Here is a 12,213-nt window from a genome sequence, read left to right on the forward strand (position 1 = left end):
ATGAAGCATGCTCCAAAAAGAATATTTTTCCTTCAACTTCGGTCAGTTTCGAGGCGACGTCGGGGCCCGTCGTTACACGACTCCGCTTTCACTCGAATTCTACGGTTTTTTGCTGGAGGTCTGTGCGGCAACTAGTCCCGTAATTCGGTTAAAGAGAGCCCCGCGCTGGGGATTTCAAGGGCAAACAGTTAGCCGCGCAAAAACGGGCAATAGGATCCATTGAAAAGAGGGGAGGATCGCGGTAGGAATGGTGGCAGCTGCCAGGATTCGGATCCCGATCGCGTAGGGCCGCGTAAACGCGCGCGCGCATCGGGGACCCTTCGAGATTCGTCTGGAACGCAGGAAAGAAGGGGTGGGCGAAAGTAGGGTGAGAACGGGGAGCGGGGAGGGGATGGAGCAGCAGTCTGGCCAGTTGATTACGATGCCGAAACGAGTGGCGGTTCATCTCTCCAACCAGTTTCGGACAGCGTCTTCTCGAGGCCTACGCGTAGCCTTCGCGATAGAGGGAGACACTCGCAGGGGGCGGGGGAGGGGCGCAAGAAGAGACGGAGGAGGCGACAGGCGAGTTAAAGTTTCGGTTTCGTTCGTTCGCGCCTGCTCCGCGTCGAACGGGAGCCGAGAGTGAGCGTCCGACCGAACGAGAGAGTGAAACCGCGCGACGGAGAGCCCCGCGGTCGCCCGAGAGAGACACCGACACGCCCAGCGGAGTGGGGGGGCGGAGCGAGACAGCGCAGTGGCGGGACGCGCGGCGGGCGGGGCGGGAGAGAGACCTCACCGGCGCTCTGCTCCCAATAACGACTCTCGCCCTCGGTCAGTCGCGCGCGAACCGCGGAGCCGCGAGCATCTGTTCGTCTCCCGAGTCGCCCCGAGCCGCGTGCACGTGGATAATTCTGCCTGTGTCCTCCATTGTTCGGTGCTAGTGCGGCCAGACCTGGGAGCAGCGTTGTTTACCGACCAATCGCGAGTGATGCTGCGCGCAGAGGTACATTGCACCGAACGAGACCGGTGACGAGCAGCGCGGTATACGAAAGTGGCAACCGTCGCGAGCCTGACCGAGAGAATGCAAGCGCCGTAGAGGACCGTTGCTATTTTAGAGCCCGCCAAATATCTGAGCTGGGCAAGCGACTCTGCGTCGATGACGCATGGCCCTGACCAAACAGCCAGAGAGAAAGAGCGCGGTGGAGACGGTCGACCAAAGGACGAGGTGTGACAGGTACGTTTCGACCAAACTCCTGATCTCTTGACCTACGCCGCTTATCTCCGTGACCGTGACGCCTTTCGATGACCTCTGGCGCATCATCGCGAGGGGTGATCGGTTTCTCGTGCCTCCAGACATCAACAAACAATTGTTCCTCACAGTTTTAATCGATCACTTTGGTACAGTGTTTTCCTTGGACTCCACTTTTAGGCGGATGGGTTTTTTGTTATTTAAAACTGTCGATAAACGAATTCCAGGTGCTCGAGTTTGCTTTGGACGCGGATATATATATATGGGTTATTAATATTAAACAAGTAGTAAAATACATTACACTGTGAGATTTATTTATGAGCTGCTCGGACGTTTCGAAGATCCCACGACGCATAAATTACGAATGGTTTTATCGCCGTCGCGTGTATTTCCAAACCTGATTTTTTCGCCACGACGCTTTAATATCGGAAAGTGGCGATAAATAAATTATGGGGGAATGTAGACGGAAATATGTGGATATTGACAGTGACTGGAAATATGGTCTTTCTGTGTTAGTATCGGGGACTTAACGGTATACTTTAAAAGCGATGTAATAATGAAATTAGCTATTAGTGAAACGTAGATTTTTCATGATTTGTTTTACGACCCTGGGAACGATTTTAATGGCGGATTCTGGAGGACCAAATAAGACGAAAATTAAGAATAGCAATTTGTTGATGGAGGCTTTGGTAAAAAGTTATTAATGTTTAAAGTTCTACACTTTCTGAATTTTTTTCTCGAAAATGCGTTGGATTTTGGGGGTATGACTAATGACCAGAAATGATTGTAATTGACCCCCAAAACCGAATATAATTTTTTCAAAACGATTTGAAATTTTTTTTTTCTGAGGAAAAATTTCATACTTTTGCGAATTTTTTTCTCGAAAATGCGTAGGATTTCAGGAGTATGTATAATGACCAAAAATAATTGTAATTGACCCCCAAAATCGAATATAATTTTTTCAAAACGGATTGAAATTTTTTAAATTTGTCAAAAAATATCATACTTTCTAGAATTTTTTTCTCGAAAATGCGTAGGATTTTGGGGGTATGTGTAATGACCAAAAATTATTGTAATTGACCCCCAAAACCGAATATAATTTTTTCAAAACGATTTGAAATTTTTTTTTTCTGAGGAAAAATTTCATACTTTTGGGAATTTTTTTCTCGAAAATGCGCAGGATTTTGGGGGTATGTGTAATAACCAAAAATTACTGCAATTAACGCTCGTAACCAAATATAATTTTTTTAAAACGATTTGAAATTTTTTTTTCTGACGAAAAATTTCATACTTTTGGGAATTTTTTTCTCGAAAATGCGCAGGATTTTGGGGGTATGACTAATGACCAAAAATTATTGTAATTGACCCCCAAAACCGAATATAATTTTTTCAAAATAATTTGAAACTTTTTTTTTCTGTCGAAAAATTTCATACTTTTGGGAATTTTTTTCTCGAAAATGCGTAGGATTTTGGAGGTATGTGTAATGACCAAAAATTATTGTAATTGACCCCTGCAACAGAATATAATTTTTTCAAAACGATTTGAAATTTTTTTTTTTGAGGAAAAATTTCATACTTTTGGGAATTTTTTTCTCGAAAATGTGTAGGATTTTGGGGGTATGTGTAATGACCAAAAATGATTGTAATTCACCCCTAAAACCGAATATAATTTTTTCAAAATAATTTGAAACTTTTTTCCCCCGTCGAAAAATTTCATACATTTGGGAATTTTTTTCTCGAAAATGCGTAGGATTTTGGGGGTATGTGTAATGACCAAAAATTATTGTAATTGACCCCTGCAACAGAATATAATTTTTTCAAAACGATTTGAAATTTTTTTTTCTGAGGAAAAATTTCATACTTTTGGGAATTTTTTTTCTCGAAAATGCGTAGGATTTTGAGGGTATGTGTAATGACCAGAAATGATTGTAATTGACCCCCAAAACCGAATATAATTTTTTCAAAACGATTTGAAATTTTTTTTTTCTGAGGAAAAATTTCATACTTTTGGGAATTTTTTTCTCGAAAATGCGTAGGATTTCGAGTGTATCTCTGTTCACCAAAAATTATTGTAATTGACCCTTGCAACAGAATATAATTTTTTCAAAACGATTTGAAATTTTTTTTTTCTGAGGAAAAATTTCATACTTTTGGGAATTTTTTTCTCGAAAATGCGTAGGATTTCGAGTGTATCTCTGTTCACCAAAAATTATTGTAATTGACCCTTGCAACAGAATATAATTTTTTCAAAACGATTTGAAACTTTTTTTTCCCGTCGAAAAATTTCATACTTTTGGGAATTTTTTTCTCGAAAATGCGTAGGATTTTGAGGGTATGTGTAATGACCAGAAATGATTGTAATTGACCCCCAAAACCGAATATAATTTTTTCAAAACGATTTGAAATTTTTTTTTTCTGAGGAAAAATTTCATACTTTTGGGAATTTTTCTCTCGAAAATGCGTTGAATTTTGGGGGTATGTGTAATGACCAAAAATTATTGTAATTGACCCCCGCAACTGAAAATAATTTTTTTAGTATGATTTGAAATTTTTTAATTTCGTCTAAAAATTTCAATACTTTCTCGATTTTTTTTCTCGAAATTGGGTAAGATTTCGAAGGTATGTGTAATAACCAAAAATAATTGTAATTGACCCCCAAAACCGAATATAATTTTTCCAAAACGATTTCAAATTTTTTTTTTCTGACGAAAAATTTCATACTTTTGGGAATTTTTTTCTCGAAAATGCATAGGATTTTGGGGGTATGTGTAATAACCAAAAATTATTGTAATTGACCCTCGTAACCGAATATAATTTTTTTAAAACGATTTGAAATTTTTTTTTTTCTGGGGAAAAATTTCATCTTTTGGGAATTTTTTTCTCGAAAATGCGTACGATTTCAGGGATATGTATAATGACCAAAAATGATTGTAATTGGCCCCCAAAACCGAATATAATTTTTTCAAAATAATTTGAAACTTTTTTCCCCCGTCGAAAAATTTCATACATTTGGGAATTTTTTTCTCGAAAATGCGTAGGATTTTGGGGGTATGACTAATGACCAAAAATTATTGTAATTGACCCCCAAAACCGAATATAATTTTTTCAAAATAATTTGAAACTTTTTTTTTCCGTCGAAAAATTTCATACTTTTGGGAATTTTTTTCTCGAAAATGCGTAGGATTTTGAGGGTATGTGTAATGACCAAAAATGATTGCAATTGCCCCCCAAAACCGAATATAATTTTTTCAAAACGATTTGAAATTTTTTTTTTCTGAGGAAAGTTTCATACTTTTGGGAATTTTTTTCTCGAAAATGCGTAGGATTTCGAGTGTATCTCTGTTCACCAAAAATTATTGTAATTGACCCCCAAAACCGAATATAATTTTTTCAAAACGATTTGAAATTTTTTTTTCTGACGAAAAATTTCATACTTTTTGGAATTTTTTTCTCGAAATTGCGTAGGATTTTGGGGGTATGTGTAATAACCAAAAATTATTGTAATTGCCCCCCAAAACTGAATGTAATTTTTTCAAAATAATTTGAAACTTTTTTTTTTCTGAGGAAAAATTCCATACTTTTGGGAATTTTTTTCTCGAAAATGCGTAGGATTTTGAGGGTATGTGTAATGACCAAAAATTATTGTAATTGACCCCCAAAACCGAATATAATTTTTGCAAAACGATTTGAAATTTTTTTTTTCTGAGGAAAAATTCCATACTTTTGGGAATTTTTTTCTCGAAAATGCGTAGGATTTTGAGGGTATGTGTAATGACCAGAAATGATTGTAATTGACCCCCATAACCGAATATAATTTTTTCAAAACGATTTCAAATTTTTTTTTTCTGAGGAAAAATTTCATACTTTTGGGAATTTTTTTCTCGAAAATGCATAGGATTTTGGGGGTATGTGTAATAACCAAAAATTATTGTAATTGACCCTCGTAACCGAATATAATTTTTTTAAAACCATTTGAAATTTTTTTTTTTTGAGGAAAAATTTCATACTTTTGGGAATTTTTTTCTCGAAAATGCGCAGGATTTTGGGGGTATGTGTAATGACCAAAAATTATTGTAATTGACCCCTGCAACAGAATATAATTTTTTCAAAACGATTTGAAATTTTTTTTTTCTGAGGAAAAATTTCATACTTTTGGGAATTTTTTTCTCGAAAATGCGTAGGATTTCGAGTGTATCTCTGTTCACCAAAAATTATTGTAATTGACCCTTGCAACAGAATATAATTTTTTCAAAACGATTTGAAATTTTTTTTTTCTGAGGAAAAATTTCATACTTTTGGGAATTTTTTTCTCGAAAATGCGTAGGATTTCGAGTGTATCTCTGTTCACCAAAAATTATTGTAATTGACCCTTGCAACAGAATATAATTTTTTCAAAACGATTTGAAATTTTTTTTTTCTGAGGAAAAATTTCATACTTTTGGGAATTTTTTTCTCGAAAATGCGTAGGATTTCAAGATTATGTCTAATGACCAAAAATGATTGCAATTGACCCCCCTAGCTAACAGTATTTTTTCCAGAACGATTTGAAATTTTTTTTTATCGACGAAAAATTAGGCAGCCCCCAGACCCTGTCGATTTTTCTTAGAGATTAGTTTTTGATTTTTAATAAATTTGTTTGACGTCCTACAGAAAAGTTGTGTAATACTTTTTTGTAGGTACCCATCAGCTCTACTTTAGAAAAAAGTTTCATTGAGATATGTTCACTATTGTGGGAGTTATGGCTGTTTGTCAATCAATTGCCAAGAAGATATCAAAGATTCAATTCTCTGTAATTTGAATTGGACGCCATTTTGGTTCCCCTACGTTCCTCAACTGATGCATCGAGTCACGTCCAAGCAAAGTTGCAACTTCGAAGACCTCCTGCTAGCCAACAGAAGGTCAGTACCGTTAGTTATCTCGTTATAGGATTGAATCTACGAACGTGAAATCCAAAATGAATATTCGTCTCTCTTGACGAACGTTATTAATCATTTGTTGCTTAGGAAAAGTGGTCGAGTCTGAGGCTCAGGCAGAGTGTTTTTAAATGGCCAATTGAATATTTTGAATAAGTTAAATAAGACGTAAATCGAGAATAACAATTTGCTGATGGAGACTTCGTTATAAAGTTATTAACAATTAAACTGAAAAGTTTCAAAACGTTCTGGAAAAATTATTTTCAGTTAAGGGGGTCAATTACAATTATTTTTGGTGATTAGGTATACCCCCGAAATTCAACCCAGTTTCGAGAAAAAAATTCAAAACAAGAAAATTTTCGTCTTATTTTGGCCTCCAAAATCCCCCATTAAAATTATTCTCATGGTTTTCTGAACACTCTGTATGGCGATACAGTCTCCGTTACAATTTAAAGCAAACAATAATCGACGAAGCGTCCCGCCAGGAAGCAGAAATTTCATTTTATTATTTTATTTTCTGGTTTGGCGCATGACTCAGAATGGGAAAAAACGATCCACGAGGCCGTAATGATCCGAAAGCTCGTCGTTCTATAAGTCCCTGCAGCTGGGGGAAACCGGAGATGAGTCTGGCCAATTCTACGCGATCATTTATCGTTAACTTTTTTTGGCTGTCGATGATCAAAGCCGCGCGACGCGTTGCCCGGCGCGTAAATCGACTTTAAATCGCAATAAACTGTGCAAAAACCGCGCGCGCGCTCACTTTCGACCATCGTGGAAAAAGGAACTGGGAAAAAACCGAGCCCCCCCCTATCCTGCTACTTCCCTGCAACCTTACGCGAGTTTATTATCTATTTGGCTTTGATTTATTATTCGCAGAAATATGAAATTGCAACTCTGAATTTCATTCGTTTCATTATTGCGCTAACGGGGGACCATAGACTCGAGGATTTAGACTAGAATAGTAATATACAGGGTGTTAGGCATGAAATAAGACGAAAGTTAAGAGTATCAATTTTTCGTTTGAGGCTTCGTTGAAAAGTTATTAACAATTAAATTCGAAGGTTTCGAATCGTTCTGGAAAAAATATTTTCGGTTATGGGGGGCATTTACAATTATTTTTGGTTATTAGACATACCTTCGAAATCCTACTCAGTTTCGAGAAAAAAATTCGAGAAGATATGAAATTTTTCGACGGGGGAAAAAAAATTTCAAATCGTTTTGGAAAAAATATCGTTACCTCTGGCGGTTAATTAGAATCATTTTTGGTCATTATACATATTCCCCAAATCCTACGCATTTTCGAGAAAAAAATTCGAGAAGATATGAAATTTTTCGACCGGGGAAAAAAAAATTTCAAATCGTTTTGGAAAAAATATTGTTAGTTGCAGGGTGCATTTACAATCATTTTTGGTTATTATACATATCCCCGAATTCCTATCCAATTTCGAGAAAAAAATTCGAGAAGATATGAAATTTTTCGACCGGAAAAAAAAAAATTCCAAATCGTTTTGGAAAAAATATTGTTAGTTGCAGGGGGCATTTACAATCATTTTTGGTTATTATACATATCCCCGAATTCCTACGCATTCTCGAGAAAAAAATTCGAGAAGATATGAAATTTTTCGACCGGGGAAAAAGAAATTTCAAATCGTTTTGGAAAAAATATTGTTAGTTGCAGGGGGTATTTACAATCATTTTTGGTCATTACACATACCCTCGAAATCCTACCCAATTTTGAGAAAAAAATTCATTTAACATGGGCCTTGCGCTTATTACAGGTTTTAATTCACTCGAGAAACCTAGTTGAAACATTTTTATGTCTACAATTGTGCTTTGAATTTAAAATACAACTAATTTTGCTTCCTATAGTGGGCCCTATGGGCCTGCAGGCCCATTTAACCGGGGTCTTGCGCCTATTACAGGTTTTAATTCACTCGAGAAACCTAGTTGAAACATTTTTATGTCTACAATTGTCCCTCGAATTTAATATTCACCTAATTTTGCTTCCTATAGTGGGTCCTATGGCAACCTATGGGTCTGTAGGCCCATTTAACATGGGTCTTGCACTTATTACAGGCTTTAATTCACGCGAGAAACCTAGTCGACACATTTTTATGTCTACAATTGTGCTTTGAATTTAAAATACAACTAATTTTGCTTCCTATAGTGGGCCCTATGGGCCTGCAGACCCATTTAACATGGGCTTTGCGCTTATTACAGGTTTTAATTCACGTAAGAAACCTAGTCGATACATTCTTATATCTAGAATTGTCTCTAGAATTTAAAATTCGCCCAATTTTGCTTCCTATAGTGGGTCCTACGGCAACCTATGGGCCTGTAGGCCCATTTAACATGGGTCTTGCGCCTATTACAGGTTTTAAAACACGCGAGAAACCTAGTTGAAACATTTTTATGTCTACAATTGTGCTTTGAATTTAAAATATACCTAATTTTGCTACCAATAGTGGGTCCTATGGCATCCTATGGGCCTGCAGGCCCAGTTAACCTGGGACTTACACTTATAATAGATTTTAAAACACGTAAGAAACCTAGTCGATACATTTTTATGTCTACAATTGCCTCTAGAATTTAAAATACGCCCAATTTTGCTTCCTATAGTGGGTCCTTTGGCATCCTATGGGCCTGCAGGCCCAGTTAACCTGGGACTTACACTTATAATAGATTTTAAAACACGTAAGAAACCTAGTCGAGACATTTTTATGCCTACAATTGTCCCTTGAATTTAAAATTCGCCCAATTTTGCTTCCTATAGTGGGTCCTATGGCAACTTATGGACCTGTAGGCCCATGTAACATGGGCCTTGCACTTCCACAGGTTTTAAAACACGCGTGAAACCTAGTCAAAACATTTTTATGTCTACAATTGCCCCTAGAATTTAAAAAACGCCCAATTTTGCTTCCTATAGTGGGCCCTATGGGCCTGCAGACCCATTTAACATGGGCCTTACACTTCCCACAGATTTTAAAACACGCTAGAAACCTAGTCAAGACATTTTTATGCATACAATTGTCCCTAGAATTAAATATACGGCCAATTTTGCTTCCTATAGTGGGCCCTATGGGCCTTACACTTACCACAGATTTTAAAACACGCGAGAAACCTTGTCAAAACATTTTTATGCCTACAATTGTCCCTAGAATTTAAAATATGCCCAATTTTGCTTCCTATAGTGGGCCCTATGGGCCTTCAGGCCCATTTAACATGGGCCTCATTACATCTATACTTAAAACAAATACATTTAAAGTCACAGAAGCGTCGACTCTTAACAACGTGTTGAAATTCCTCGCTTCGTCGAACGCCTGCACAATTATCGGCTTTTAATTGATTGCACACATTTTTATCGAAACCCGTTATATTGACAGTTACATCAATACACGGTGTTTCTTTCAATTAGGATGCACGATGATATATCATTGCATAAATCAAGCTCAATATTAACTGCTAACAAATAATATTTATGAGTTGTGTAACTGTAAGTGTGGAATTTGAAGCCTGCAAAATCGACGTAAATAAATAACAAACTAAACAACAATTAATTAAAATAGTTAACTATAGGTATAACTAAGAACCAAGTAGATTGTATTTGACAAATATTCGAATTATTTTTTTTTAAAAAATAGTGTGCTTTATTAATTTTATAGCTTGTTTTAAATTTTATCTTGATTTTGGGACTGTACTTTGTTGAATTTGTAATGTGAGCACAAGATCAAGGCCAAATCGATTTAACTGTTCGCTATTGTTGAAATAAATTAGCGGTAGAGAACTCAGTGTCCCTTCTAATGCAAGTGGCATGGTAACTCTTGAAAGTAACAGTGTAATTGATTTACAGACTTGGAAGAATTATGTCGCAGGCCTTGAAAGTTGTTAACTTCACTTTCTCGTTGGATCTGTGCAGTCCGCAGCGATCCACTCGTGACGATCGAAAATAAGTCACTTAGGCTTCTATATCGTTATCGAGTACGTGGAACAATTCAATTTTAATTCTAAATTAAAATACAGTCAGGCATACGCTTCAACTTTGTTAATTCAACATTTACAAAATTGAGAATATCATATATGGAGGTGTGAAATTTTTCGACGGGGGAAAAAAAATTTCAAATAGGGTTGGAAAAAATACTGTTAGCTATGGGGGTTAATTGCAATCACTTTTGGTCATTAGAGATACCCCCGAAATTCCACGCATTTTTGAGAAAAAAATTCCAAAAGGTATGAAATTTTTCGACGGGGAAAAAAAAAATTTCAAATCATTTTGGAAAAAATACTGTTAACTATGGGGGTTAATTAGAATCATTTTTGGTCCTTAGGGATACCTCAAAAATCCTACGCATTTTTGAGAAAAAAATTCCAAAAGGTATGAAATTTTTCGAAGGGGGAAAAAAAAATTACAAATCGGTTTGGAAAAAATACTGTTAGCTATGGGGGTTAATTGCAATCATTTTTGGTCCTTAGACAAACCCCCGAAATCCTACGCATTTTCGAGAAAAAAATTCCAAAAGGTATGAAATTTTTCGACGGGGCAAAAAAAATTTCAAATCGGTTTGGAAAAAATACTGTTAGCTGTGGGGGTTAATTACAATCATTTTTTGTGGATAGACATAACCTCGAAATCCTACGCAGTTTTGAGAAAAAAATTCGAGAAGATTTGAAATTTTTCGACGGGGGGAAAAAAATTTCAAATCGTTTCGAAAAAAATATTGTTACCTGTGGGGGGTAATTACAATCATTTTTGGTGGATAGACCTACCCCCGAAATCCTGCGCATTTTCAAGAAAAAAATTCCGAAAGATATGAAATTTTTCGCCCGGGAAAAAAAAAATTTCAAATCGTTTCGAAAAAAATATCGTTACCTCTGGCGGTCAATTAGAATTATTTTTGGTCATTAGACATAACCCCGAAATCCTATCCATTTTCTAGAAAAAAATTCCCAAAGTTATGAAACTTTTCGACTGGAAAAAAAAAATTTCAAATCGTTTTGGAAAAAATATTGTCATCTGTAGGGGTCAATTACAATCATTTTCTGTCATTACACATATCACCCTAATCCTACCCACTTTCGAGAAAAAAATTCCCAAAGTTATGAAACTTTTCGACTGGAAAAAAAAAATTTCAAATCGTTTTGGAAAAAATATTGTCATCTGTAGGGGTCAATTACAATCATTTTCTGTCATTACACATATCACCCTAATCCTACCCACTTTCGAGAAAAAAATTCCAAAAGATATGAAATTTTTCGAAGGGGGAGAAAAAATTTCAAATCACTTTGGAAAAAATACTGTTAGCTATGGGGGTTAATTAGAAACATTTTTGGTCCTTAGACCTACCCCCAAAATCCTACGCATTTTCTAGAAAAAAATTCCGAAAGATATGAAATTTTTCGAAGGGGAAAAAAAAAATTTCAAATCATTTTGAAAAAAATACTGTTAGCTATGGGGGTTAATTAGAATCACTTTTGGTCATTAGAGATACCCCCGAAATCCTACGCATTTTCGAGAAAAAAATTCCGAAAGGTATGAAATTTTTCGACGGGGGGAAAAAAAATTTCAAATGGAACCGAAAGTTCGAGATGGACGCCGCGATGGCGGCGCAGCGTTACGACGATCGGCGGATATAACTAAACTAGCTAGAATAGAACGTAGAGACGAACAGTCGGGTCGAAAATAGTTTCTGGAAAACGAGAAGGGTATACTTTATGCCGCCGGAATAGATGATTAAGCGTAAATAGTCTTATGAAAGTATTCCTAAAATTTTAACCTATCAATATTTTATTGTTCTCAAGTTTCTGGTGTTATATTATTCTACGAACTCTGAGCTGTATTTTAAAAGAAATTAAATTAACGTAGCTAGGTGTGGGATGTGCAAATTTCATTTTAAAAAGTTTATAATAGGTGTGAATATTTTTTTTGGTGGTGATCCATTTCAAATCGGTTTGGAAAAAATATTGTTGGCTCTGGGGGTCAATTACAATCATTTTTGGTCATTAGATATATCCTCGAAATCCTACGCAGTTTTGAGAAAAAAATTCTAGAAGATATGAAATTTTTCGACGGGGGGA

General features: G+C 36.3%; 1 protein-coding gene across 1 annotated transcript in view; it reads left to right on the forward strand.

Annotated features, from left to right (window-relative positions):
- Positions 1-937: 937 nt before the first annotated feature.
- Oatp74d (Organic anion transporting polypeptide 74D) overlaps positions 938-12,213 on the forward strand; it is a 139,322-nt gene continuing 128,046 nt past the window's right edge. Inside the window, exon 1 of the mRNA XM_076779734.1 lies at positions 938-1,213. The gene's annotated coding sequence lies outside the window, so the exon portion shown is untranslated. The remainder of the gene's footprint in view (positions 1,214-12,213) is intronic.

Source organism: Colletes latitarsis, chromosome 12 (genome assembly GCF_051014445.1).
Source record: "Colletes latitarsis isolate SP2378_abdomen chromosome 12, iyColLati1, whole genome shotgun sequence".
Lineage (NCBI taxonomy): Eukaryota > Metazoa > Arthropoda > Insecta > Hymenoptera > Colletidae > Colletes > Colletes latitarsis.